At 42.6% G+C, this 26,166-nt stretch overlaps 1 protein-coding gene across 1 annotated transcript in view; it reads right to left on the reverse strand.

Annotated features, from left to right (window-relative positions):
- Rab7a (RAB7A, member RAS oncogene family) overlaps window positions 1-16,737 on the reverse strand; it is a 50,654-nt gene extending 33,917 nt beyond the window's left edge. Inside the window, exon 1 of the mRNA XM_055617418.1 lies at window positions 16,555-16,737. The gene's annotated coding sequence lies outside the window, so the exon portion shown is untranslated. The remainder of the gene's footprint in view (window positions 1-16,554) is intronic.
- Between the last annotated feature and the right edge of the window lie 9,429 nt (window positions 16,738-26,166).

Below are 26,166 nucleotides of genomic sequence, written 5' to 3' on the forward strand. Positions count from 1 at the left end.
AAGAAGAAGAAGAAGAAGAAGAAGAAGAAGAAGAAGAAGAAGAAGAAGAAAAAAAAAAAAAAAGAAATCCTTAGATTCTTTACAAATAAGATCATGTCAGCTGCACAGATGATTTTGCCTTTTTAAGTGTGAGTGCCTGTGGTTCCCCGTGGCTACAATTTCCAGTAGCAAATTTTTCTGAATAAAAGAAAGCCTAGACATCCTTGTCTTGTTCATCTTAGAGGAAGTCCTTTGCCAATGAATAGTATATGCTAAAGGTTTTCATATATAGTCTTTATTATTCTGAAGACATTAAAGCTATATATATTTTTAAGGTGTGTTTTTTGTTTTGTTTTGTTTTAAGACAGGGTTTTTTCTATCCTAGAACTCATTCTGTTGGCCTTGAACTCAGAGATAGCCTGCCTCTGCCTCCTGAGTGCTGAGATTAAAGGATCGCGCCACCTCTACCCAGCTTTATAATAAATTTTATCAAATACATTTTCTATGTCAATAAGAGGATTCCCCCACGCTCAGAGATAGCTCAGCAGTTAATAGCACTGGCTGCTCTTCCTGAGGACCCAGGTTCAGTTCCTAGCATCTACATGGCAGCTCACAACTATCTGTAACTCAAGTTCTGGGGGAATCTGACTCCCTCACACAGAGATACATGCAGGCAAAACACAAATGCGCATAAAATAAAAAATAAATCCTTTAAAAATTTTAAAGATTATTCTGCCAATGGCATTAATTCATTAGTCTGAGTAATTTTGAATCTGGAGCCACCTTTACATCACAGCCTAAATCCCACATGGGCATTATAACCCTGTAGCACGCTGCTGAATCAAGGCTGCTAGTGCTGCGCTAAGGACCTCGGCATCTGTAGTGTCCTTGTGAGGATAGCCTCACAGAGTAAGCTAGAAAGCACTGTCTCCTGTTCCAAGTGTTGAAGACTTTTAGGAGTTTGAGAAGGACTGGTGTAAATTCTTTTTGGGTTTTCTGTGTAGCTCTTGCTGTCCTCGAACTAAGAAAGATCCACCTGTCTCAGCCTCCAGAGTGCTGGGATTAAAGACACAAGCACAGCGCCCTGACTGTGGTAAATTCTTTACTTCACTGGAATTCACCTTAAGTTCCCAGGCCCAAGGCTTTTCGCTGTAAAGAGACTGGAGACAACTGATTTAATTGATGTCCTGTTTCTTTGTAATTCAGCTATAAGTTTGGTAGTTCTAGGAATCTGTCTAGTCATCTAGGTTATCTGCTTAACAGGTATACAATTGTTCACAGTAATGTTATAAATTCTTTGATTTCTGCAGTTAGTGTTAATATCCTCAAAGTAGGAGTGCCCCATGATGAATGACCATGTTGAACAGACTCTGTAGAGCTGTAAGAACAGATACCATTCAGAATATGTAAGATCCCATATTTTCTTCGAACTGGAAAGACTCAGGAACAAACTTCTGCCTGGTGGTGGCTGCCTAGCTACATGGCATCTCTGGACTCTTTCATTAACAAAAGTAGAAAGTGAAACCAACATTTCTTCCTTCCCTGGATATATTTGCCCAGTTAAAAAAAACCCAGATGGGAAAGAAATCTCCAACCTACCTCAGTATCTAGTTCAGATAAGGTAAACCTAAATGCATTACTAGCCAACACTCTAATTTGTGCCCGTGTGCACATATGTAAGTAATATGTGAAGAAATGCAATACATATTACTTCAGTACAGTACTCTCTGTGATTACACTAGAAAGCCCTCATTTTGCAGGTTAAAAAAACCCATAACTATAGATAGCTCTACATTTTCTTTTCTTTCTTTCCTTTTTTCTTTTTGAGACACGGAACTAACTCTGTAGACCGGGCTGCCCTCAAATGTACAGAGATCCCCCTGCCTCTCTGCTAGCCCAGTGCTGGGATTAAAGGTCTGTGCCACTATACCTGGCTCAACATTGTCTCTTAATAGAATCTCAGTTGAAGAGGGACGAGTTTATTTTCAAGATTTCCTTTGTGACATGGCAGCTCAAATCTGTAATACCAGCATTCCTGAAGTTGAGGCAGGAGGATTGCTGGAAGTTAGTGGTAAGACTGAAACATAAAGTTAAGGGCCAGGCTAGCTTACCTCTCAAAAACAAAAACAAAACAAAACAAAAACAAAAATCAAGAGGCTGGAGCGATTGCTTATCATTTAAGAGCACTAACTGCTTTTCCAAAGGAACCAGGTTCAAGTCTCAGCACCAACATGGCAGATAATAACCATCTGTAACTCTGGTTTCAGGGAGTCCAATACCCTCTTCTGGCCTTTGCATGTACTGCACATATGTGTACAGCCATACACACAGTCAAAACACCCATACACATAAAACTTTTTTTAAAGATTGCTGGGCATGTGGCACACGCCTGTAATCCCAGCACTTGGTGAGGCAGAGGCAGGTGGATCTCTGTGAGTTCAAGGCCAGCCTGGTCTACAAATCAAGTCCAGGACATCCAAGGCTACACAGAGAAAAAATGTCTCAAAAAAAAAAATGAATTAATTTAAAAAAAATTAAAGCCGGAAGGTGGTAGTGCATGCCTTTAATCCCAGCACTCAGAAGACAGAGGCATGCAGATCTCTGTGAGTTCAAGGCCTGCCTGGTCTACAAGGGGAGTCGAGGACAGCCAGGACTCTGTAACCCTCAAAAACATACACACACATACACACACACACACAAAATTAAAGACCTCAAACAAACCAAGACGTCTAGGCAATCTTGCCTGCACCCAGTACTGCGCATCTGTACTGTATCTACCTTGAAATTTCACTTCTGAGTAAATGCCTTGTAGTCTGTGCAGTGGGAGAATTCTTTCTGTACAGCTACATCTATAAAAATAAATAATCATTGTTGTCCAAGCATTGCAGCACAAGCCTCAGGAGGCAGAGGCAGGATGATCTATGTAACTTTGGGACCAGCCTGGTCTACACAGGGAAGGTCAGAACATCCAGGACTACACAGAGACCCTATCACAAAATAAATAAATAAACAAATAAACAAACAAATAAATAAATAAGTTTGGAGAGACCAGAGACAGTTGATATGGCTGGTGATTTGGAGCAAGCAGATGGAGAAAGACGCTTCAGGAAGCGGCGGCTTGGAGGAGACGGCTGGCTACATTTGCTGTTGACAGAGATTTGTATAGCCTTTAAAAAAAACCCACTGACCCTAAACAGCCAGGAGAAGTAAAGGGGTCTGTGCCCCCTCTCCCTACAAACTTTCTCTCTCCAACCTAGAGTTGAGGGGTTAATGGAAGAGAGAGGCTTTAAGTAACACCAAATAAAAGTTTAAAAAATGAATACTGCAATTGTCTGTTCACAAAGGTGAAGCTGAGGTTGTAGCTTGGTGGTAAATGCTTGTCTACCTTGAACACAGCCAAGGGTTCAGCAGCCCAAACTACAAAGTGATACAAAAAGCCACTAGTAATACTAACACCACTGAAAACTTAACTTTTAGCATAGCATATAATATCTTCAAATCATCCTTTTGTTGATGGACCTTCTTGATTAAGTTCTTCATCCACATACATTCTTTGGTGCAGAAAAACTGACCTCTCCAGGCCTTTCTCTAGCACAGTGCTCAGCGTCATGCATCCTGAGGCTGCCTGCATGTTGACTACACTTCTCTACAGCAGCAATGAGAAACAGAAAAAAACCAACTCACTGCTCAGTTTCTGACCAGCACTGTTTGAACAAGTTACCAATTAACTATACTTGCCATCTGTCCAGCGCTCTCACTCTCTCTCTCTTCCCTCTTCCCTCTCTCTCTCATTCTAAGAAGAGTAAGTAAGTGAAATCGTTCTAGCCTGGTCTACTTTAAAACCTTACTTGGCTTTTAAAAACCTTGACTAGGCTGGGAGTGGCGATGTATGCCTGTAATCCTATCACACCCTGAGAGGCAGAGGCAGGCAGATCTCGAGGCCAGCCTGGTCTACAAAGCAAGTCCAGGACAGCCAAGGCTACAAAGAGAAACCCTGTCTCAAACAAAAAAAAAAAAAAAAAAACAAGCAACAAAAAAAACCCTTGACCAGAAAGGCTCCTTCCTTCAGAGACAACAAGCAGATTGTGGGTCCTCTGCAACTTCAGACAACTTTGCAAGTTCACTGCAAGGCACAAAGCTGTTCCATTTGGCAGGGACAGCTGGGTAGGTGCAGAGCACACATGACAGGTGCAGATGATCAGCTTAGCCTCCAAAGGACAGCAACAAAAAATGGGAAGACCTGCCTAACCCATGAACTCTGTCTTCCTATTTAGAAAGTAATCATTTTTCTCAATTCGGATAGCTAACACTCCTTTAAAAGTTCAGAAAAGAAAAACTGGACCAATGGTCGGTCTACTCTGTGTAGACTAATTAACTGTCTCTCAATCTGTCAAAACAAGAGGTTTTTGTTTTACCAGCTACTCCTGGTAGCTCAGCAGTTAAGGGTACTGACTGCTCTTCCAAAGGACCTGAGTTTGAATCCCAGCACCTACATGGTGGCTCACAGCCATCTGTAACTCCAATTCCAGGGAAGTGTACACCTTCTTCAGACCTTCTCGAGGAGCCAGGCACAGGCATCCTTCACAGACACAGGTAAAATATCCATACACATAAAATTTTTTAAAATTCCATTAATAAAACAGAAAATCCACCATTAAGACCCAGAGGAGTGATAAAGAAATTCAGTTCAAAGACAATTAGCAAACAGTAACTAATCCACCTACAATATAGATTATGAACTACTTGTGAATTTGTTGTTGTTGAGTGCATGCTCCCAAGTGAGTAGATGTGTAAGCCAGAAGTTGACAGAGGTGTCCTCTCCATTGCTCTCCAACTTGTATTTCAAACAGTCTCTCCCTGAGCCTGAGGCTCATCATTTCAGCTACCCTTGCTGGCCAGCAAGTCCCTGGGATCTATCTACCTATGCCTCCTCAACTCCATACCTCCCTACCTGTGCTGGAGTCACGGGAGTGTGCCACCATACCTAGCTTTTCTGTAGGTATCTTGGATCCAAACTCAGGTCCTCCAGCTTGCACAGTAAGCACTTTACAGACCAACGAGCCACCTCCCAAGACTGTTTTCAAATGCCATGGGTGTTGGTACAGTGTTCTTCTGAAATGTATACACCGTACCCTTGTTCATTCAAAGGCTGATTTCTCCCCCCCACCCCGTTTCAATCTGGATATTGCATTGTGATACTTATTCTAAGCATCGTGTCTCAACTTGGTGTAAACAGGCCAAAATAAAGCAACTAGCCACAATGTTGAGTGATGGGAGGAGCCAGAGGGCAGGAAATGCATGGGAGGAGAAAGGGCGAGGAGAGCTAGAAGAGCAGAGCTCGAGGATCCTTGGAAGGGCACGGAGAGATGGAGTGCCCCTAATATATCACAAAAAACAAGTATAATCTAAATGTTAGGAAACTATGAGGGCTTGAAGGTTTAAGAGGGAATAACTATTGCCCAGCATTGTGTTCTAGGTTAACTAAATAATCCCAGTCTCTTTGTGGTGATTTGGTTATACAGCTGTTTAGGATTAACAGCAGCTTTATTAAAAGATAGTTATTAGTAAATATTAATCGTCACTTACAACACATGGGTAAAAAGGCAGAGCAGGAAATGCTTAGGAGCGTCGTGAGCATAATTTAAATCTAACACTTTGACAGTAGTCCATTACTGCCCCAGCAAACTCAGAGCTCCTGGTGGTTAAAAACAGGTCTTCTAACACTGTACAGCTGTAACTAGTGGGCAACTACACAGCATGTGTCCCAGATACATTAACAGGGAAAGTATTTACACCTTAAAAAGCTCCCTCTCAATATCTAGATGACTGAGTCTGCTGATTAAAGGACTGATTAAAGGACTGAAGCAAATGACAAGGATTTCAAGCAACTTCAATGGAGTTCTACGAAGAACAACAACAAAAAAACCTGCTTGACTTACATAAAGCAGAAGAAAATTGCCCCAAAGACAGAAGAAAAGGCATGTGAGCAGAGAGCAAGGGGAGGGGAGAATGGGGAAGCCATGTGTAGTTGGGAATTCATGTGATAATTCTTGTGATGGAACAGACAATACAATTAAGCACTGAACAGAGATCTGGAGGAAGATCCTGGTCATCTCCTCCCAACCCCTTCCAAAAAAATCAACCATGGGCCAAGGGCTAAAAGAGCTGGGCAGTGGTGGTGCATGCCTTTAATCCAAGCACTTGGAAGGCAGAGGCAGGTAGATCTCTAGAGTTCAAGGGCAGCCTAGTCTACAGACTGAGTTCCAGGACAGCCAGGCTACACAAAGAAACCCTGTTTTACCTGGGCATGGTGGCACATGCCTTTAATCTCAGCACTCAGGGAGGCAGAGGCAGGCAAATCGCTGTGAGGCCAGTCTAGTCCAGGATTGCCAAGGATACACAGAGAAACCCAATCTTGAAAAAAACAAGAGAGGAAAACAACAACAGCAACAACAACAAAAAACAACCTTGTCTTTATAGACAGAGAGACAGAGGGGCTAAGTATGACATAAAACCCAGAGAAGAAAACAAACTGGTAGATCTGACCCAGAAAAATCTTAGTTCTACAAAAACACATGACCAGATAAAGTTTACCAAGAAAACCAGCCAAGAAAGAAAAGAATCAAAACTCTGTTATCTGAGCCATTTACAGATGGAGGAGAAAAGGGGCTCACTTGAGCTTTGGCCCATAAGAGCAAATTTACAGAACATAAATAACTTACATTGCGGGCTGGAGAGATGGCTCAGCCGTTAAAGGCTAAGCTCACAACCAAAAATAAATAACTACTATATATATTTAAATAGTTATTTTCCTATTGCTGGGTTAAAACGCCATGATCAAGGCAATTAATCTAAGGGTTTGTTTGGGCTTACAGTTGCAGAGGGATAAAATCCCATCACCATCAAAGCAGGGAAGGAAGCTTGGCATCAGTCAGGCAAAGTAACTGGAGCAACAGAGCTCACAAGCAGGAAACAGAGAGCAGAAGTCTTTAGGTTTCAAAGCCAGATCCTAGTGACCATATTTCCTCCAGCAAGGCCACACCTCTAAGTCTCCCCAAACAGCACCAACTTGAGACTTTCAAATGCCTAAGACTATGTGACATCTCAAACTACATTTAATCCATCAAAATTCAAAGCTTAAAATATCATTTAACATTGTTCCTATTCGTTAAGTGGGCAAAAATTTTTACATTGACAGCTGTCACCTATCTAAACACAATTCTCAAACTATAAATGTTAAATACAAACCTTCCTGAGGCCCTTTGAAAACCTTTTGTTTGTTTGTTCTCTTGGTTTTTTTTGGAGACAGGGTTTCTCTGTGTGGCCCTGGCTGTCCTGGAACTTACTTGTAGACCAGGCTGAACTCAAACTCAGAGATCACCTCCCAAGTGCTAGGATCAAAGGTGTGTGCTACCACTGCCTGGCTTGAAAACAAATTTGTTTGTTTTGTATTTTGAGACAAGGTTTCTCTCTATAACCCTGGCTGTACTAGAAGTTGCTCTGTAGACCAGGATGGCTTTGAATTCAGAGATCTGCCTGCCTCTGGCTCTCCAGTGCTGGGATTAAGGGCATGTGCCACTACTGCCCATATGAAAATGAAATTTTAAGTGTTGTATAGCCACTATATCTTAAGAAAATGATTGGATAAATGACAAAAGATAAACACTGAATTATTTATGTATATGGGTGTTTGTCTATATGGATGTACATGTACCACACCCATGCCTGGTGCAAGCAGAGGCCAGAGAGGGTGTCATATCCCCTGGAACTGGAGTTACAGGCCACGTCAGAAACAGAGCTAAACTCCCAAACCAGGCCTGGCAGCACAGCCACATCAGAAACAGAGCTAAGCTTCCAAACCAGGCCTGGGGGCACCTGCAATCCTAACACTCAGGAAGCTGAAGCATGAGGGCTGCCAAGCTTGGGACACACAGGGAAACCTGGGTTCAAACAATGCACACATATATACTACAGAACTAAGCTCTTTTCAGCTTTTAAATTAACTACCTGCCTTGAACAAGAATCTCTAAAGAGGACTTGTTTCCCTCAGCCATTTGGGCTGACACTAGTGCTACAAGTTCTGGGCCTCCTGGATAAAACAGTAGGATCACACTTCAGGATGCCTTCTATGATGTGACTTATTCTAGCCAATGAGCCATAAGTGATGTGTCATTTCTGGCCTGGAACAATTCCCTCAAGGTTCAAGAGCCTTTAGCAGTTTGTTTCTTCTTTTCCGTAACATGAATGCTCCTTCAGGAATAGGGAAGATGCAGGCCCAACCACTTGCTGAGTATGCAGAAGGCTCTGGGTTCTACCTGAAGAACAAATGGGGAAGGGAAGTACAGGAAAGGGTGGGCCTGTATCTCAAGTTCAAGGCCAGTCTTGTGCTAACATGGCAAACATCTCCCAAAACAACCCAAAAGAAAACAACAGAAAGCCTAGAGGCAAGCCAAGAACCTCCGTGCTATTGTACCCATTCAGAGGTTATCATCAAGCATAGCCTCACCTGTGAAGTAAGTCTGATAATGTTTCAAAGATCACTACCTGGAAATTTACACACCACAGATACAGAACAGCTTGTATCTGACCTCTAAATAATGCTGAAACACAAAGCATGAAATTAAGGAAGGCATACCTTCACTGAAGATGCTATTCTCTCTGCAAACTTAGAGACTAGGTGCTAGTCCCAGCCCCTCTAGGTGGTAGCTCACAATACTTAGGGCCTCCTTGCTTCCTCACTGGAAGAATAAAGTGACATGTCAAAAGTTTCACTTGAATTTGTAAAGCTTAAAAGATGGACTGTACAGACTGTCACACACTGTTCTAGAAAGGAGGGAAGGCAACTTCCAAAAAGCAGTTCCTTGGAAAGCAATTCAACTTTTCTTTTCTTTTTTTTTTGGTGTTGGTGGGGTGAGTGGGAAGGGAGGAGTCGGCTGATCTCTAACTGTACCTAGCTGTACCTCCAAGCTAGTCTAAGCTTTTTAAACCTAGGACTAAAAAAGAGACAAGGTTGAGAGTGCCTTGTTTTCCTTTTTGGTTAGGCGGGCAGGCTAAAAAGCAGATAGCTAGTAAGCTTTGAGTCTAACTCCAGATATAATAGATACATCAATGAATGAGAGCCTGGCCATAAGCTCCTCAGAGGAACCCTACATGGCCTGCTTGTTGAAGAGGAAAATTAAATAAAGTCTCTTCTATCACCTCTATTCTTCCCATTTTAAGCTATTCTTAAAGGCAATTCTGGAGTAGGATTATAGTTCAGTAGCAGCATGCTTGCCTAGCTCATGTGAGGCTGTAAGTTCCACATGATAATAAATTAGCACAACAAAGTCATTCTTCTCCCAGCACTGGGACATAGCAGCTTCTTCAACAGTCATAAAGTTTAACAGAGAAATGTCTACCTGGTACAGCATTTAACAAGGTGGCATTAACAATACTGGCACCCCTAAGCTGCAATACCTACCTTCCCACTAAAGTCACACTTCCATGTCAAAGTTATCCAAATCCACTAAGAAACCCTCTCCCTACTTTAGTCATCAAAGAACTTTAACATTTTAAGCTATATTTAGGACTCTCACCTTCCAGGAGTCTAAAACTTCCTGAATCTTCAGAACTCTTAATTTTACATTCCCCACAGCTGCTGGCAGCTTTTTCTTATAGTAGACAATAAGTAGACAATCTAGCAAGTTAACTACTGGTCCAGAAACTATTCACAGGCTACCAAAAGAAAGTTTGGTAGCAGCTTTACAGGTACAGAGTTTTAAAGCTTTAAAGGGGGCTAAGATGTGGAAAGAAGCAAAGCAATAGAATACTTCAAACTAAGATCTGAGGTTCAAAGCTCAAGGTCATTGAGCCAAAAAGCTGAGAGTCTGATGCCAGCGAATACCTACTGAACACCAATGGGAACAACAAGAGCCCAGCTTCCAACGTGTGCCTGAGGAACTCCAGCACTTTAAGGAAGCAATGTCCGATCACCAGAGTCTGAATGCAAACACCCTCTGCTATGGTGAGCTGTGGGCTCCACAGATGACTCTTTGGGCTAAGCCTATCAGAGATGGGCCAAGATCAAAGATCAGAAAAGCAAAGAGGCCACAGTGGTGGCCATGAAAGGCTTCTCTTCATTCCCCATACTGAAGTCATCCTGCTTTCTAACCTCAGAACATTACTTGTTTTCCTTTCTGAGGGGCAACGAGCTCAAGCCCAGGTCCTGGCCAACTGATCAAGCACTCCTCAGATGTCACCTCTAACACAGGTAGGTAGTATTGTTAGTAGTTTCAAACTAGGGCAGGCTTTGCTCTAAAACTACGTCTTGCCCACTACAGGTCTCTGGGAAAAGGGGACCAAAAGAGTAAAGTTCTGTGAGCAGTGTTCCTGTCCATTAAAGTGAAACAGATAGCCTAATTGTAACCCACCCCCAACCCTCCCCATCACTGCCCATTCAAGCCCTGCAAGCATGGGACTTTCTGCAGGGTAGGATCTTTAACGGGGTTACAGGTTAGATGAGGTCATTAGAGTTGGCCCTCATTCAGCATGGCTAAAAGGAGGCGGTCAGGACACCACACCAATGAGGACAATAATGAGAAGGGCAGGAAGAGGTTTCTATTCATCCGCAGCTCAGGTACATAACCTCCAGAACCATAAGAGAATATACTGCAGCTATTTAAACTACTGGGTTCAAAGCATAAAAGCAGCCACATAACCTAAACCCGGCCTTTATACTTTTCATTTATTCATTTATATTTTGAAACAGAGGTCTTCCTATGTTATCCAGGCTGATCTTTAATCCCTGGACTCAAAGAGATTGTCCTGCATCAGCTTCCGGATTAACAGGGACTATAGATGCACACCACACCAACACCTCTACTTAATTTTAAACATTATAGTCACAAAATGGAATATTATAGTGAAATGAAAATGGAATTAAAACCACACATTACACAAGGGTTCAGAAACATCAAGGAAACCAGATACAGAGGAATGACTACACAGTGGATCATTCCATTTATACAAAGAAATCCAAACTAAGCAAAATTAGTCACTGTGTTGGAAATCAGCTGCAGCTAGCTTCATGTCTGAGCGTAGGAGTGGGATGGGACTAGGGCTGGAGGAGATGTTCAATAAATAGCTTTACAAAGATGAAAAAGAGAGTCTACTCTTGAGTTAACAGCAGCAGTTAAGAAGATAATGGCTTGAAAGAGGCATACTGAGTCTTTTAAGTTTGTGAAAATTCTTTAAACTGCTCATCTATTTGTGTATTTATTTCCATATAGATATGTGTCTATTTAAAAGTGGGGCATAATGCAGGGCAGGCGGTAACTGGACACACCTTTAATCCCTGTACTCAGGAGGCAGAGGCAGGTAGATCTCTATCAAGGACAGCCAAGGCCACACAGAGAAACTGTCTCGAAAAATAAAAACAAAGTAAATTACATACTTGAAGAAAAAAAAAAAACTATTAGGTATCAAATCACTTAACTCTTTCTACTTCCTACCTTTTTTCAAAAAGCTAATTATTTTAATACTCAGTGAAAAGACAAAGAGGTGACTTTCTAAGTTAGTGGAAGAAAGACGTATTTGCATAAGGAATTAACTACTGAGGCCTTCAGGGAACACATGCATGATAGAAAAGGCAGAATGGCACTCCATTCCAGCTGGGCCACAATAACTTGTCACAACCATCTCAAGAAAGTGAGCATAAAATTACATTCCCTGGAACTGAACGTAACAAATACTAGAAGGCACCTGTAGGAAATGCTGGGTTGGAGGGTTTCTACAAGACAATGTTTTTTTCTGCAATCACTGAATACAGACCAAAGTTCTTGTTGTTTCTTAGACAGGGTTTATGTAACTCTGGCTGTCCTAGAACTATGTAGACCAGGCTGTTAGCATATAGGCAGCCTACCTCTCGGTTGCTTAGCAACCTGCGATGCCATCATGTGCCTGCCAGGGGCCCTGGATAAAAGTCCTGACCCTTCTCTTACTCCTCTCTTGCCCTCTGCCTCCCTTTCTCTACCCCTCTCTGACTTTCTCTCTCGGTGAGCCTACCCATTCCCCTTTCTCTCTTCATACAAGATCTGTTGAGTGTGTGGAATTCTAAAATATATCATTTTTTTAATTAAACAAAAAGGGAGGAATGTTATGTGTGCGGGCAATTCAACTGGTCTGCCCTCAGGGACCTGCAGGGTCCTAACAACCTGTGGCCTATGCCATCTCCTGCATCCATCTCACTCTCTATCACTTCGTCAGCTTCCCTCTCTCCCTCCTTGGGGGTACCCCCTCTTCTTTATCCCCCCCATTCTCTTTCCCTTCCCCTTCTACAATCTTTTATACCATACATGTTGTGTGGTGCCATAACTTCATATATCACATCAGGCTGTCCTCACTCACAGAGATCCACATGCTGCAGTTAGAGGTATGTGCCAACACATCTGACCTGCTTTTTTTTTCCTTTTTAAAGGCAGGGTCTTACTATGTTGTTTTGGCCTGCCTGTAACTCACTTATTAGCCCAGGCTTGCCTCAAAACTCAGAGCTCCATGTGTCTCTGCCTTTCACAAGGTGTATACTACCATACCCTAGAAACTGTTCTACTAGGAGCTGTAAAGATGACCTACAGCTACTTCAAGGTCTCAAGATCTGCAAGTGTATAAAGAATTTTTGGCAGCCTGGACTACAGAAGACCCTATTTCAAAAGAAGGGAGTGTGTGCACATGCAAGGGTCCACTATTTTTCATAAAGTCCAGGCTGAGGTTTTTAAAGATGAATTTATAGTAGCTTTGTCATTGTGTGCTCAATTCAAACTAAAGTTTACTAAACTGAAATCAATTTTTAAAATCACACTGATACAAGAGTAGAACAAATGGTGTCACCTATTTTAATTTTTATTAGCACACATTTTTATGACATTTTCATATATGTATATAGTGCACTTTGCTCATGTACAGTTAACTGTTACAGGGCTCCTGAAGTGAGTTAACTCTTAGCAGAAGCCATCTTTACATCAAGCCATCTTGATGCTGGGGAGCATCAAGACTCTTCTTCACTCTGCCTGGCAGCATCATGAGTAAGGCTGACAAAGAAGCAGGGCAGGCTGTGCAGTCCCTATAGATCGTTCAGGTCCTCAGGCAGCCTCAAATCTGCTCTATGCCAACACAGGCAATCCTAGGAGACCAGGACAGACAACAGGATCAAACAGATCTCCAAAGCAGCGATGACATCACCAAAACAGAGCTCTGGCTGGACTCCCACCCTGTGCATTAATTACTGCATCTTTAAGCAGATGAAAACGGCTAATACTGCATGTCATGTGACCAATGGAGCCACGTCCCAAGCTTTCTTCCTTCCCTAAGGGAACACTTTGCAAGTAGCTATTCTTAAATTTGGTTTTGGAATCAGAGTCTGCATTACTAAAACTGAAACTGGTCAGGGAGACTTCTAAAGCCTGTTTTGATTTTACCCATGTCAGTTTTATCTTTGGTTTACAAATCACTGCCCACAATCACTATTTAAATCCTGGTTTTGTGCTTGTTTTTATATTAAAACTTTAAGACAAACGCAAATTGTCTCCAGTCTTTAATGTCCCCTAAAAGGTGAAAACTGTGAGGACAAGAAGCAAAAAAAACACTCTACAGGACATCTCTGCAGCAACTGCAGGCAGCGCAGCACTCAGACCAAGGAGCAAGAACACAGGCCAGCACAGGGTCTTGGTAACACAAGGAGAATACAATAGCAAGACCAAATGTAACAGAAAGCAAGAGCCACAACATAAGGGCGTTTCAGAACCCTTCTGAAGACCCCAGCTCCAAGAGGAGCTCAGATGGGGAGGCCATCTCCTACTTCCCCAGAAGCCAGCATCTATCTCAGTCACATCTGCCAACCTGGATGCAAAGTTAAGATAATTCATCATTTTAAAAAAATGAAAGATTGATGTCAGACCCTAAGGAGGACAGATGCAGAAGGCAACTACAGAAACTTGGGTCTGGGTCTGTACCACATTTTCATTGAACGGTTACTGACAAAGGTACAGTAAAAGTATTATTAGTGCAGATCTCTTTGAAAACAAAGCAAATTTGTAACAGCAAATCCAATGACGAGACTTTCTGGCCTCACTTGGTAGTGGAGCCAGAAACTGATTCACAAACCCTTTCCTACAAGGACTGTTCTCTTATATGGTTAGGGCCTCTGAATATGAGGCACAGCTGACACCAAAAACAGAAAACTAGAAAAGTCACCCATGTGGTTCCAACAACTACACTAATAAAACTATTTTTAGAGCGCCTTCTCAGTCCCACCCTCCTGTGTTCACTGCTGTAGGTCTACCTTCAGTGTAAAACCTGGGAACTTTAAAGCAGAAAACCAGAAAGCCCTGGGAAACAGAGGGCACGGTTTTTAAATCAAGAATGCATCACTAAGTCTAGGTGGAGCAACATTAAAGCTTTCTTGTCAGCTGTAAAAGGAAAATCCAGCATGTCCAATGTGCCTCTGCTCAGACATTACAGTATACTGTACCAAGTGGCATCCATTTCCCCTGCAGGCAGGACAAAAAGATCCCAACAAAAAGGGGATCAGGTTTAATCCCAAGCAGAGGCAGGTGGATCTCTGTGAGTTCAAGGCCAGCCTGATCTATAAAGAGAGTCCCAGGACAGCCAGGGCTGTCTCAAGGGGGGTGGGGGGGAGGAGAAGATCAAGTTTAGTGTAGATGGCTACTCTCCAAAAGAAGTGATCAGTAACAACTGTAAGATGATCCTCTTTTAGGAGCAAACCATATAAAAACTGTTCCTAAAACCGACAAAAAATGGGAGCTCAGGATGGCTCCGTTGCTGTGCAAGTATGAAAACTTGAGTTCAGATCCCTAGGAACCACTTTAAATCAAGAAAAAGGAAAGGCTGGGTGCAGAGGCCAGCCTGGGTAACGCCAGCCTGGGAGTGGGTAGGTGGAGCTCACTGGCTATCCTGCTTAGCGTGGATGAGCTGTCTCAAAAAAAAGTTAGGCAATGAAGGCAAGCACAATACCCACTCCAGCCTACACACATGTACATATTCGTATACCACACACAAAACATTAGCAAATACTGCAAGTTGTTAGCTGGAACACTACACATCTGAATGGCTGATTCATCCAAGGAGATTAAAAAGCAAAAACAAACAAACAACAAACAAACAAACAAACATTACTTTTTGCAGAAGTCCCACATTATTTCTATAGCCCAGTCATTCCAAAACAGAGTCCCTGGCTGTGACACTCACCACTTTTACAATTCAGGATCCATGCTTGTCTCCCTGAGTCAGGACCCAGTAATGCCTGACACATATATGAACGAAGGTGCCAGTCACTGCTGTCCTACATAAGGTTACAGCCCAGAAGTGTATCAGGCTAGTTAGCAAAGTAAGCAACAGACAATCCAGGATACCACAGGGCTCTGAACACCAAACTTTAGTTTGGCCAGTAGCTATAACTTGCTTTCCAGCTCTTACATTCAATTCTGAACCAATCTTGTCAAGCTCGAAGAGACACATACCAACAGGAGATTTTATTAACCCAATCATGCGAGTAATCCGCTGCTGAAGTCATAAGGAGGAAACAGGAGTTTATTCTTTGGGAAGCCAAAGACAGTATTTTCAACAGTGAAGAACCAACAACATCGGTACCTGTCAGCTCTTGTAGAAAGGAAGGTGCACATGGTAGATATTCGGAGACCTGACTCAAAGAAAAGAGCTAGCTAGGAAAACTATTCAACTCCAATACGTATCTTGGCAGAATTCAAGATCTTCTGATTCGGTGACACTACACTACCGTAAAATGCCCTGTAAGGCACAACTGCAAATGCAACTTGGCTTTCAGGTAGGGCCAAGAGGCTCTCAAATGACATCACTATACAGGAGGTGGAGGGGGTTGCTGACGGACAGATAACAGGTGGCAAGTTTTGGGAGCATCTAGAGCAGAAGAGGCCAGAGGCCAGTAGAGTGCAAAGTAGTCGGAGTGCCTGATTCAGATCGCTTCAATCTCTCCTTCTAAAACTTATCAGCGATGTGACCTTGGTCGAGTGACTTAACCTCTCTGTTCTGCGATTTCTCTATAAGTGGGCACTGCTTCGGTGTTTCGGAGGGCTGCTGTGAGAACAGGGCAACCTGTGCGGTCTTGCCACGCAGCCCAGCAAACGAGAAATCGCAAACCTTCACAACGTTACTCTCAACACGCGCACGGCTATGAACAAGGAGGACACCAGGCTATTTGAAAGGCAGTCAGGGGGACCTTCCTCCTGGAACTTTGGAACTAGGATTTACCGTGCAAGACCCCGAAAGCTCCTTTCTCCCAGTGTCCGCGACGGGCCGGGGCATAGGACGCGCCCGGCAGCGCTGCCTCGGCGGCCGGCTAGTACCTCTTCCCACCCAGCAGGCTGCCGCCGGGAACGCGCCCAACCCGAGGATCCCCGTACCCGCCACCCACCGGGTCACCCCGCGCTCTCCGACCTCCGCCCGCCGGGCGCCGCCCCGCCTGGCCCGGCCCGGCGCTCGCCGAGGACGCCAGGCCGGGAGGCCCCGGCTAGGGCGGAGGAAGGGCGGTCGGGGCCCAACACTCACCGCGGGGACAGCCGAGGAGGAGACACAACGCAGGCCGCGACAGAGAGATCAGACTCCGGCTCCAGCAAGCTCCTCGCAGCTGCCCAGCCCCAAACACCGTAGCCAACGTCGCCGCCTTGGGCTTTATGGCCAAAGCTCCGGCCTTGCTCCTACTTCCGCCACCGCCGCCGCCCCGAGCGGAAGTGCCTGTCACGAGACTCTCGACGCCTCGGTTGGAGTGGGAGGAGCCCCGCCTCCACCTTGCGTCACGTTCCGGTCGCGTCAGGCCCTGGCCCAGCGGCTAGTGGGGTAAATATGGCGGTCTCCATATAGGGGCTGCCATCTCTGACGGTTGTGCGGAAGATGGAGCGCGCCATATTGGGCCGAGAACTGCTAATACAGTCGTCCCCGTTTACACCCCTACCCCGTTCACATAAAGAAAGCTGAAAGAGAGGTAGTCAGTTGGCCTTTCTGAGAGTGTGCCCCTCCGGAAGACACTGGTCAGTCAGCCATGTGTCAGGCAGGGTGTGAGCCAGACTCTTCTGATACCACTGGGTGCAATCTCTAAGGTGGAGAGAAATACTCAGTTAGTGTCCTCAGTGGTGGAGACCCGAGGTGAACTAAACTACTGAATACCGGAGCAGTGTACATGATCCAGAAAAACCGGAAAAGAACTAAAGGGTTGCTAAACTGAAAAGAGAGACAAAAGGCTGATTGTGGTGATACAAGCATGAAACTCAGCCTGAGGACATAGAGGCAAGAGGATGGAAAAGCTAGGTCTAAAAATCACTTAATTTAAAAAGGCCATAAAGACGAATCAAATACACTCCTAAGAGCAAAGGACCAGCCCTACTATTTCTTTTGTTTTCTTTTTTGGAGATTGGACTTTAACTAAAATTCCTAAACTCAGCCGGGTGTGGTGGTGCATGCCTGTAGTCCCAATACTCGTAGAGGCAGAGGTAGGCAGATCTCTATAAGTTCGAGGCCAGCCTGGTCTACAAAGCCAGTCCAGTCCAGGACAGCCAAGGCTACACAGAGAAAAACTAAAACCACCACAACAAAAAATTCCTGAACTCCAATTAGCCTCCAGCCTTCAGAATTCTAGGATTACAGGCTCTGTCACTGAATTTTTCTAGTAACCTTTCTAATAATTTGCTTTCTAAGGGACTACTAACTCATTCTGCAGGACCAGTATCAATGGATCCTGTAGCCAACCTTCCATATTTTATGATTCTTTTTCCCATCCTTTATCCACTCCCAACTCCAAACTCCCGATTTCATCCCCTATCACCAGATGGAGGGGGAGATCCTTGAATCTAATTTCTTTCTTCCTGTTTCTTCTTTGCTTGTAGTCGGTCTTTGCTATTTGCGGGTTCCTCTTTTTCCCACCCTTTATCCCATCAGTTTCACCCCTCAACACTAGATAGGAGAGAAAGGATAAAGGGGAGATATCCTTGAATCTAAATTCTTCTTGTTTCTTGTTGGAGTGATTTTTTTTTATGCTCTGTGTAAAGATTGTCCTTGTATTATTCAATTGCTGATTTCTGTACCTGGATATAGGCCCAACTTTGGTATTGTCATTTTTATTAAGCATTAGTATTTTGTAAACATTGTTCTCTAACACCTTCTAATTGCTTTAATAAAGAGCTAAATAGCCTATAGAAAAGGCAGGAGAGACTAGGCAGGACTTCCAGAGAGATAGAAACTTTTTAAAAGAACTAGGCATTAGAAGATTCGCCTCTGAGGCACAGAGGAAGTTGGACATATGAAATGAAGCATAGGTAACAAACCATGTGTAGGAACTTAGATTAAATTAAAGAGGTTAACATAGGTTATAACAGCTAATTGGGGCTGGGCATGGTGGCATACACCTTTAATCCCACCACTTGGGAGGAAGAGGCTGGTGGAGCTCTGTGACTTTGAGGCCAGCCTGGTCTACAAAGAGTCCAGGACAGCCAGGGCTCTGGTCTCAAAAAACAACAACAACAAAAACCCCAAAACAATCAAACAACAACAGAAAAGAGCTAATTGAGAACAAAAGAAAGCTAAGGTCTAAAGCTATTATAAGTGAATGTAAGTCTCAATGTCACTGTTCAAAACGGAGGTGGACATAGAAAGTCCTTACAGTTTTAGAGCAGGACCACCAACAAACTACAACCAGCAATGAAGATAAAGTTTTCAGAAGGACGCACCCATGTGTGAAAGTGATGTTTAATTGAGTGGCAGGAAAAGTGATGAATCAGAGAAAGATTTGAAAAAATAGGATACGCCCAACTCTCATGAGAACAGAGAGGAAAGGGAAGATACTGAAGGGGGCAACACAGAGAATGAGAGGAGGCAGTATTACTGGGAGTGTTTTACAGAGAGAGGCTGAATGAGAGAACAAGCTAGACACAGGTGAAGACAAAACAAGCCAGAGAATGAGAAGATACCAGAAGATTAGAGTAGATTGCTGGAGTTAGTTGGAGGCCAAGCAGAGCAATTCAGGGGCTGAGAGAGAAGCCAGATTGAATAAATTACTGGGAACAGAGTTTGAGACAGAACAGCTGAGTTGAACCAGCCAGATATGAGCTCAGAAAGAACAACTAAGGGTGAGCTTATTAAGCATTAAGTCTCAGAGTTTGAAAACATCCTAGGCCTAGGTTAGATGGTAAAGAGACTACAAGTTTCTAGGACTAAGCCTAGGTTAGCAGACAGAAGCAGTAAGCCTCAGAGACAATTGAAGCAGGCAAATAAAAGTTACTTTCACACAAATACCCTATGAAAAGTTCCCAGAATTCACACAATTGCAAAAGCTCTCTGCAGCTGCCAAAACCACACCTCTGCTAGAGCAAGAGACTAATAGTAGCTGCTGCAGATAGTCTGAAGCAGCTCCATATCTCCACTCTTGGGATTAAAGTGAAAACACATCCTTATAATATTTGTGCTTTTTTAAAGAAACCGAAATTCTATTGTCAATATAGGATCCCTTTGTGTTGGAACCCACCAGCAGAGACAGACAGTACCTGAGTGGGGAGTGAGGACTGAAATAATTAAAGCCATTCACACTACACATAGGATCAGCTGGAGAGGGCCATCAGTAAGACTGCAGTCACCAGTCTTTATACCACAATTCCTTTTTATATGCAAAACGAAAACAAGTCATATCAATATAAGAAAGAAGTTCATGGAATTGCCAAGCTTGTTTTCTTAAACTACCTCCCTGTAGCAGATATGGTCCAAGGTCACACAAACAAGTTTTAAAGGAACTTGGTGAAACATCCTCTTATGTCTGTCTCAAGGTGAAGGCCACAGTGAAAACATGTTTTTCCCTGAATACTGAAAAACAAAGCAGCTTGACAAACAAGAAGCTCTCCACAGATCTCCCTTTTTTATATTTTAAAAGACCACAGCTTCAGAGCTGTGGAGTAGAAGAGTGTGCCTGTCTTAGGTTTTCTCTCTTGATATATTCCTCCCCGTTTTTGGTACTTGAATTCCATCATTCATGCCCTGTCTTAGGTTGAATATTCCTCAGAGAGATCTTACCATATCTTACCATATCTTTGACTACCAACCTCCGCTAGGGTAGCCGTGGGAGTTTAATCTTATGCAGATCAGCTTTAACATTCCAGAAGGCCTTGATGAAGGTTTTAATTATCACTGATAGGAGACATGCTCCTAATAAGAGTAGTAAGCCAAGTCCAATAACACTCCGTAAAAGTGACATAAAAGATGACCACGAGGGCCATAATACCTGCAATTATTAACCCAATCATTCTTTTAGGTCTGCTTCTAGCATTTGTAATCCCCTATCAGAATCCAAGCCTGAGAAACATTCACAGGAACCATAATAAAAGAAGGCTGTGGAACAACCAGAACCTGTTGTCCATTTGAAAGCTTAGAAATATAGTTTGTTGGTTTATGCTGATGGCAGGAAACATTAAATTTTGCATAAAAATGTCAACATTTCCGAACAACAAAGCATAAGGAGGATTTACAAGGCACTTACAAGTGAAGAGTTTAAGTTAGCCTGGGTGACTCCATTTTGAAATGAGGAGCCATCTTGACCGGGAGCTGAATTCAGGTACCAGAAAATATCACAGAATGTGCACTTGGCAGAAAACAAAGTTAACTCTCCTAGCAATAGCCTCCAGGCAATATCACAGAACAAATACTTGATAGAAAATAGAGACAATCTCCCTGGAAACAATCATTGAGAATCAGTTGGGAAATTTCTCCCCAACGTTCCAGATGTAGTTGTAATGTTAGACTTCAGCTAGAAGGCCATCTCACCCCTCTGACTTTTACCCAATCCTGTAATGCCAAGGCATGAAACCCCCCCTCCCCCGCTTGCTGTCATGGAAACCCCCTGTTTGCAGTTTTTCCCTTTAAAAACCCTGTTCTCCCAGGGCTCGGGGTCCCACTTCTCTACTGCTGTGTCAGTGAGACTTGGGTCCCAAGTTTGATTGCTCTCGTAAGAAAGCTCTCTTGCTCTTGCATCGAGTCCTCTCCTGGTGATCTCTGATCCTGGCATAACAACAGGACCTCCTGAAAGTTTCTGCAGCAAGCTTCCAAATATAGGTCTGCTGAAAACCAGAATCAGACCAAAGTCCCATAGTCAATCCTCTTTCCCATTCTTCCTGATTTGGTTGAGAATTGTCCTGATTACCAGACCAATCAAGTCCAGTCACATTGTATCTAAAAGATTTCCCTACACAACATCTTTCTCTTGGAGCAGAATGAAACAAAGGTGAGTCAGGAGCATAAGCCCCATACAGCTCTCCATTCACCATCAGGACAGAATTCACCATGGTCTGCAGCAGGAACATCCTCCTTCCGGGGAACATCTCCCACAAATCGAACCAACCTTTCTGGGATCCACCTGGCTCCTTCAGCATCCTGTGGAAAAACACAAACATGCCCTCTTCCCCACATTAATACAGGGTTGGGGCCCTGCCATATTCCATAATCAGATATTTTCATTTCACTTGAGCATAATTATCTTTGGTATTAGGTTGCCACAGTTGATCAGTCGCAGAATGGCCTTGTAAATCCACATTAAAAAAAAAAAATTAAAGTAAAGAGAACATGATTAAGATAATTCTGTGGTGTTTGGGGATAAAACTCCCCTCTTTTTATTTTTTGTAACTGGTTCTTAAGAGATCCATGGGCACGCTCCACAATTCCTTGACCTTGAGGATTATATGGAATACCTGTTTTAAGCCATATTCATTTGAGTACAAAAATGCTGAAAATCTTGATTCATTATGTCCAGAACTGTTACCATTATCTGTCTTTATAATGGAAGGAATACCAATTGTAGCAAAACATTTTAAGCAATGACTTATAACATGTTTGGTGGCTTCTCCTGCTAAGGGAGTTGCCCTGATAAATCCTGAAAAACATATCAATTGTCACATGAACATATTTTAGTTTTCCAAATTCTAGAATATTAGTTACATCCATTTGCCACAAACGATCGGGAGTCAAACCTTTAGGATTGACCCTGTATTGAGGTACATTAAAATGTTCAGGACAAGGAGAACATAATCTTACAATTTGTCTAGCAGCTTCTCTGATAATATTAAGCTGCTTTCTTAAGCTCTGTTTTGATGATGTAAGGCATGATTGTTGAGCCAATTCTTGATGAGTTAACCTAACCAAGCATGTGACTTGATCTGCTAAACCATTCCCTAAAGTTAGAGGTCCGGGAAGTCCTGAATGAGCTCTCATATGCCCTATATAACAAGGCTGCAAAACAGCTCTGGATACTTTATTGTATCTGTCGAAATAGATCTTGTATTTGTTTATTAGCTGTATCGATATATGTTAGGAGTTGTAAAGCCTTAGCAATATAATAGCTATTAGTGTACAAGCTGAAAGAGGTAGAAGCCATATTTTTAAAGACTGCAGCTACAGCTTGTAATTCTACAACTTGAGCTGAGGTTGGTAATGTTTGCAAAACAAAAGTCTGTCCCTAACTACTTGTCATTTGGTAAAAGGAACTCCAGTTAGGGAGGTATCCCTACCAAAATACTTAACAAGAGATTCTATGTGAGCCATTTGAACGTTTAGCCACTGCTTCATAATTCAGCATTAGAGTTCTCACAGGAGAAACAGGCAAGTGCAACCATAATAATGGTCCTCCTTGCCACAATACAGCAGTGGGAGTTTGAACAGTAGCCAAAATATATGCACCTCATTCTCTTGAATAATCTATATATTGAATATGTTGTTTTTCAATAGCTAATTCTATCTTTTGTAAAGCATTGAAAGCTTTTTTGGTAAGTTCCCTTTTTGACAAAGGAGCAGTCTCTCCTTTTAAAATGTCAAAAACTGATTTGAGCTCTCCTGTAGTTAACTTCAAATGAGGTCTAAGCCAATTAATATCACCTAACAACTTTTGAAAATCATTTAAAGTTTTAAGGTTGTCTTTCCTTAACTGAATTTTCTAAGGCATAATAGTCTGAGGGTATAATTTATGTCCTAAATACAAATAAGGTGGCTCTGTCTGCACCTTTGTGGTGCAACTACTAAACCTTGATCCTTCAAGGCTTGTTGTAAGTGTACAAAAGCACTCAATAAAATTCCTTCATTCTTAAGAGCCAATAAAATATCCTTATAGTGAACAAAATATACAGAAGAGTATGCTTGTCTCGCTTTAATAACAGCTTGAGTCACAAATTTTTGACATAAGGTTGGACTGTTTGCCATACCTTGAGGTAATACAAGCCAATGATACCTCTTCATAGTTTCTTTAAAATTTACTGATGGTACACTAAAAGCAAACCTTTTACAGTCTTGAGGAGCAAGAGGAATAGTATAAAAACAATCTTTTAAATCTAGTATAATCTTTAAAGTATCTTTGGGGATAACAGAAGGGGTACGTAGTCTAGGTTGCAAGGCTCCCATTAACTCCATGGTCTCATTTACTTTTCTGAGATCTTGTAAAAGTCTCCATTCTCCTGCTTTCTTTCTTTTTCTTTTTTTTTTTGACTTTTAAGTGTTTATTTAATCTTCATTTTTAATTCTTTATTAATTACACTTTATTCACTTTGTAGCCCCCCTGTGGTTCCCTCCCTCCTCCTGTCCCAATCGCTCCCTTCCTCCACCCTCTGCATGCATGCCCCTCCCCAAGTCCACTGATAGGGGAGGTCTTCTTTTCCTTCCTTCTGATCCTAGTCAATTAGGTCTCATCAGGAGTGGCTGCATTGTCTTCTTCTGTGGCCTGGTAAGGCTGCTCCCCTCTCAGGGGGAGGTGATCAAAGAGCAGGCCAATCAGATTATGTCAGAGGCAGTCCCTGTTTCTACTACAGTGGAACCCACTTGGATACTGAACTGCCATGGGCTACATCTGTGCAGGGGTCTTAGGTTATCTCTATGCATAGTCCTTGGTTGGAGTATCAGTCTCAGGAAAGACCCCTGTGCTCAGATTTTTTGGTTCTGTTGCTCTTCTTGTCGACTTGCTTATTTTTTATAACAAAAATAGGGGAGTTCCAAGGTGAGTTTGATGGAGCAATATGGCCACTATCAAGCTGTTCCTGTACTAACTTTCCAGTGGCTTTAATTTTCTCACCAGCACAGGAATATCTGCTTTCCACATTATCAGATCTGCATGGAGTACAGGCCATTCAGTGACCTCCCCTAAAAATTCCCTAACCCTTTTTAAAAATTTCTTGGGGTAGGCATTAATGGCTGAGCTATGCCTTGTCTGAATTTTCCTAATCCTGAATTTGGCAAATATCCTTGATTAAACATCTGATTGGTAACTACATTACTAGGACTGTAAAGATACACTCCCATGTTACACAACACATCTCTGCCCCACAGAGTAACAGGAAGGCCAGGTTTAAAACTTCCCTCATGTCCTTCCTCATCTTTCCAAGTTAACTCATCACTACTTTGTTCAGGACATTGGCTTTGTCCTATCCCTTGTAACTGTGTAATAGAGGATTGTTTAGGCCAATGCATAGGTCACTGATCACCAGTTAAGACAGAGACATCAGCTCCTGTATCTAATAACCCTGTAAATTTTTTCCATTAATTTTAACATACATGAGGTCAATTGGGACCAATAGCTTGTATCCAAAGGTATCAGGATCCAAAACCTACATCTCCTTTCCTATCCTTCTTACTTGCATTTTTTTTTTTTTGCCTGAACTTGGGGAAGCAATATTAATTGGGCTCATCTTTGACCTTGTTTTATTATAGAAATTCCATTTAGAGAGTGTGCCATAATTTTTATCTTCCTTCAAAATCAGCATCAATTACCCCAGGAGCTACTAAAATTCCCTGCATAGTTGTATTACTTCTTCCTAGTAATAATCCTCCAGTCCCTCTAGGTAATGGATCATAAACTCCTGTAGGTAAGGTCTGCATCCCCATTTCAGGAATTAATATTGTGTATGTGGAGGAACTGAGGTCCAATCCTGTGTTACCTGTGATTGCTCTACAGAGGTCCTAAATGGATTTCCTTGCTGTGGAATGAAGTTCTGTAGCGCCCCATAACATTGTTGGGGGGCCTGGGACTGGCTCCTCTTCCCGTTTCCCTGCATTAAGTTTTCCTGTAGCATCTCCTTTAGACTTACATTCATTAGCCCAATGCATTCCTCTTTTATATCTTGGGCATACATCGATTCCTTTTGACACCCTTCTTTCTTGCTAGCATTAGGACAATTTTTTCTTTAATGTTCCATTTGCCCACAACCATAACAACTTCCAGATACTCTATTCTTTAGGCCTTTCTGTTGCTGAAATAATACCTCTTTAATAGTCTTCCCTTGTAGGATGGCAGCCATAGCCACTCCTTGAGTATAAGGCTGCCTAATGCCAGAACATAACCTAATATAAGTCATAAATATTTCCTTTCTTCCTAAAGGGTCTCAAAGCTGCTTGGCAGACACTGTTAGCATTTTCATAAGTCAATTGTTTTACTAATAATAATCCAGAAGCTGCATTGCCTATAAGTCTGCTTTATGCCTACATTAATCTTGCTACAAAATCTTGAAATAATCAGCAGGTCGCTGACAGATTCCACCTGTCTACATGTTTGCAGAAGTTTATTCCAGTCCTTTTGGGCAGTAGCATTTACTTGAGCATAAATGACCACATCAAAATCCAATTGCTGTCTTGTTTCCCTGTAGATTCCTTCCCAGCAAGCATGTCATAAGTTATGGGAACTCCTTGACAGTGCTCCACAAATTCCGACTTCCATAATAAATGTTCTCCTCCTGATAAACATGCTCTTGCTAATTGCTTCCAGTCCCCTGGGCAGAGGGCCTCAGTAGACAATGACTCTAACAAGAGCTTGAATATAAGGTGTTGTAGGACCATGCAGTTTTCGATTCTTTTAATTGTTTAAAAGGTATAGGAGCATGAACTCTCACCATATTACCCTGTTCATCTGGTTGCTCCAGAACTGGAAAACCATAAAACTCAGTTATATCTTCTTTGTTCTGCCTAGCTTGTTGTAAAGAAGCTTGCTCCCACAGTGGACAAAGGAAAAGGCCCATTTGTCTTTTGAGCTAAAGCAACTGCAGCCATCTCAGGAGGAGGGTCCAAGCCTGTAATCAATGAGGGAGCTGGAGTGGGGCATTGAGCCTCATTTAATTTTCCAATTTTTGTTTATTTCCTCCAAGCCCCATTCCAACTTTT

The sequence above is a fragment of the Psammomys obesus genome, unplaced genomic scaffold (assembly GCF_907164565.1).
Source record: "Psammomys obesus unplaced genomic scaffold, mPsaObe1.curated_primary_1811, whole genome shotgun sequence".
Lineage (NCBI taxonomy): Eukaryota > Metazoa > Chordata > Mammalia > Rodentia > Muridae > Psammomys > Psammomys obesus.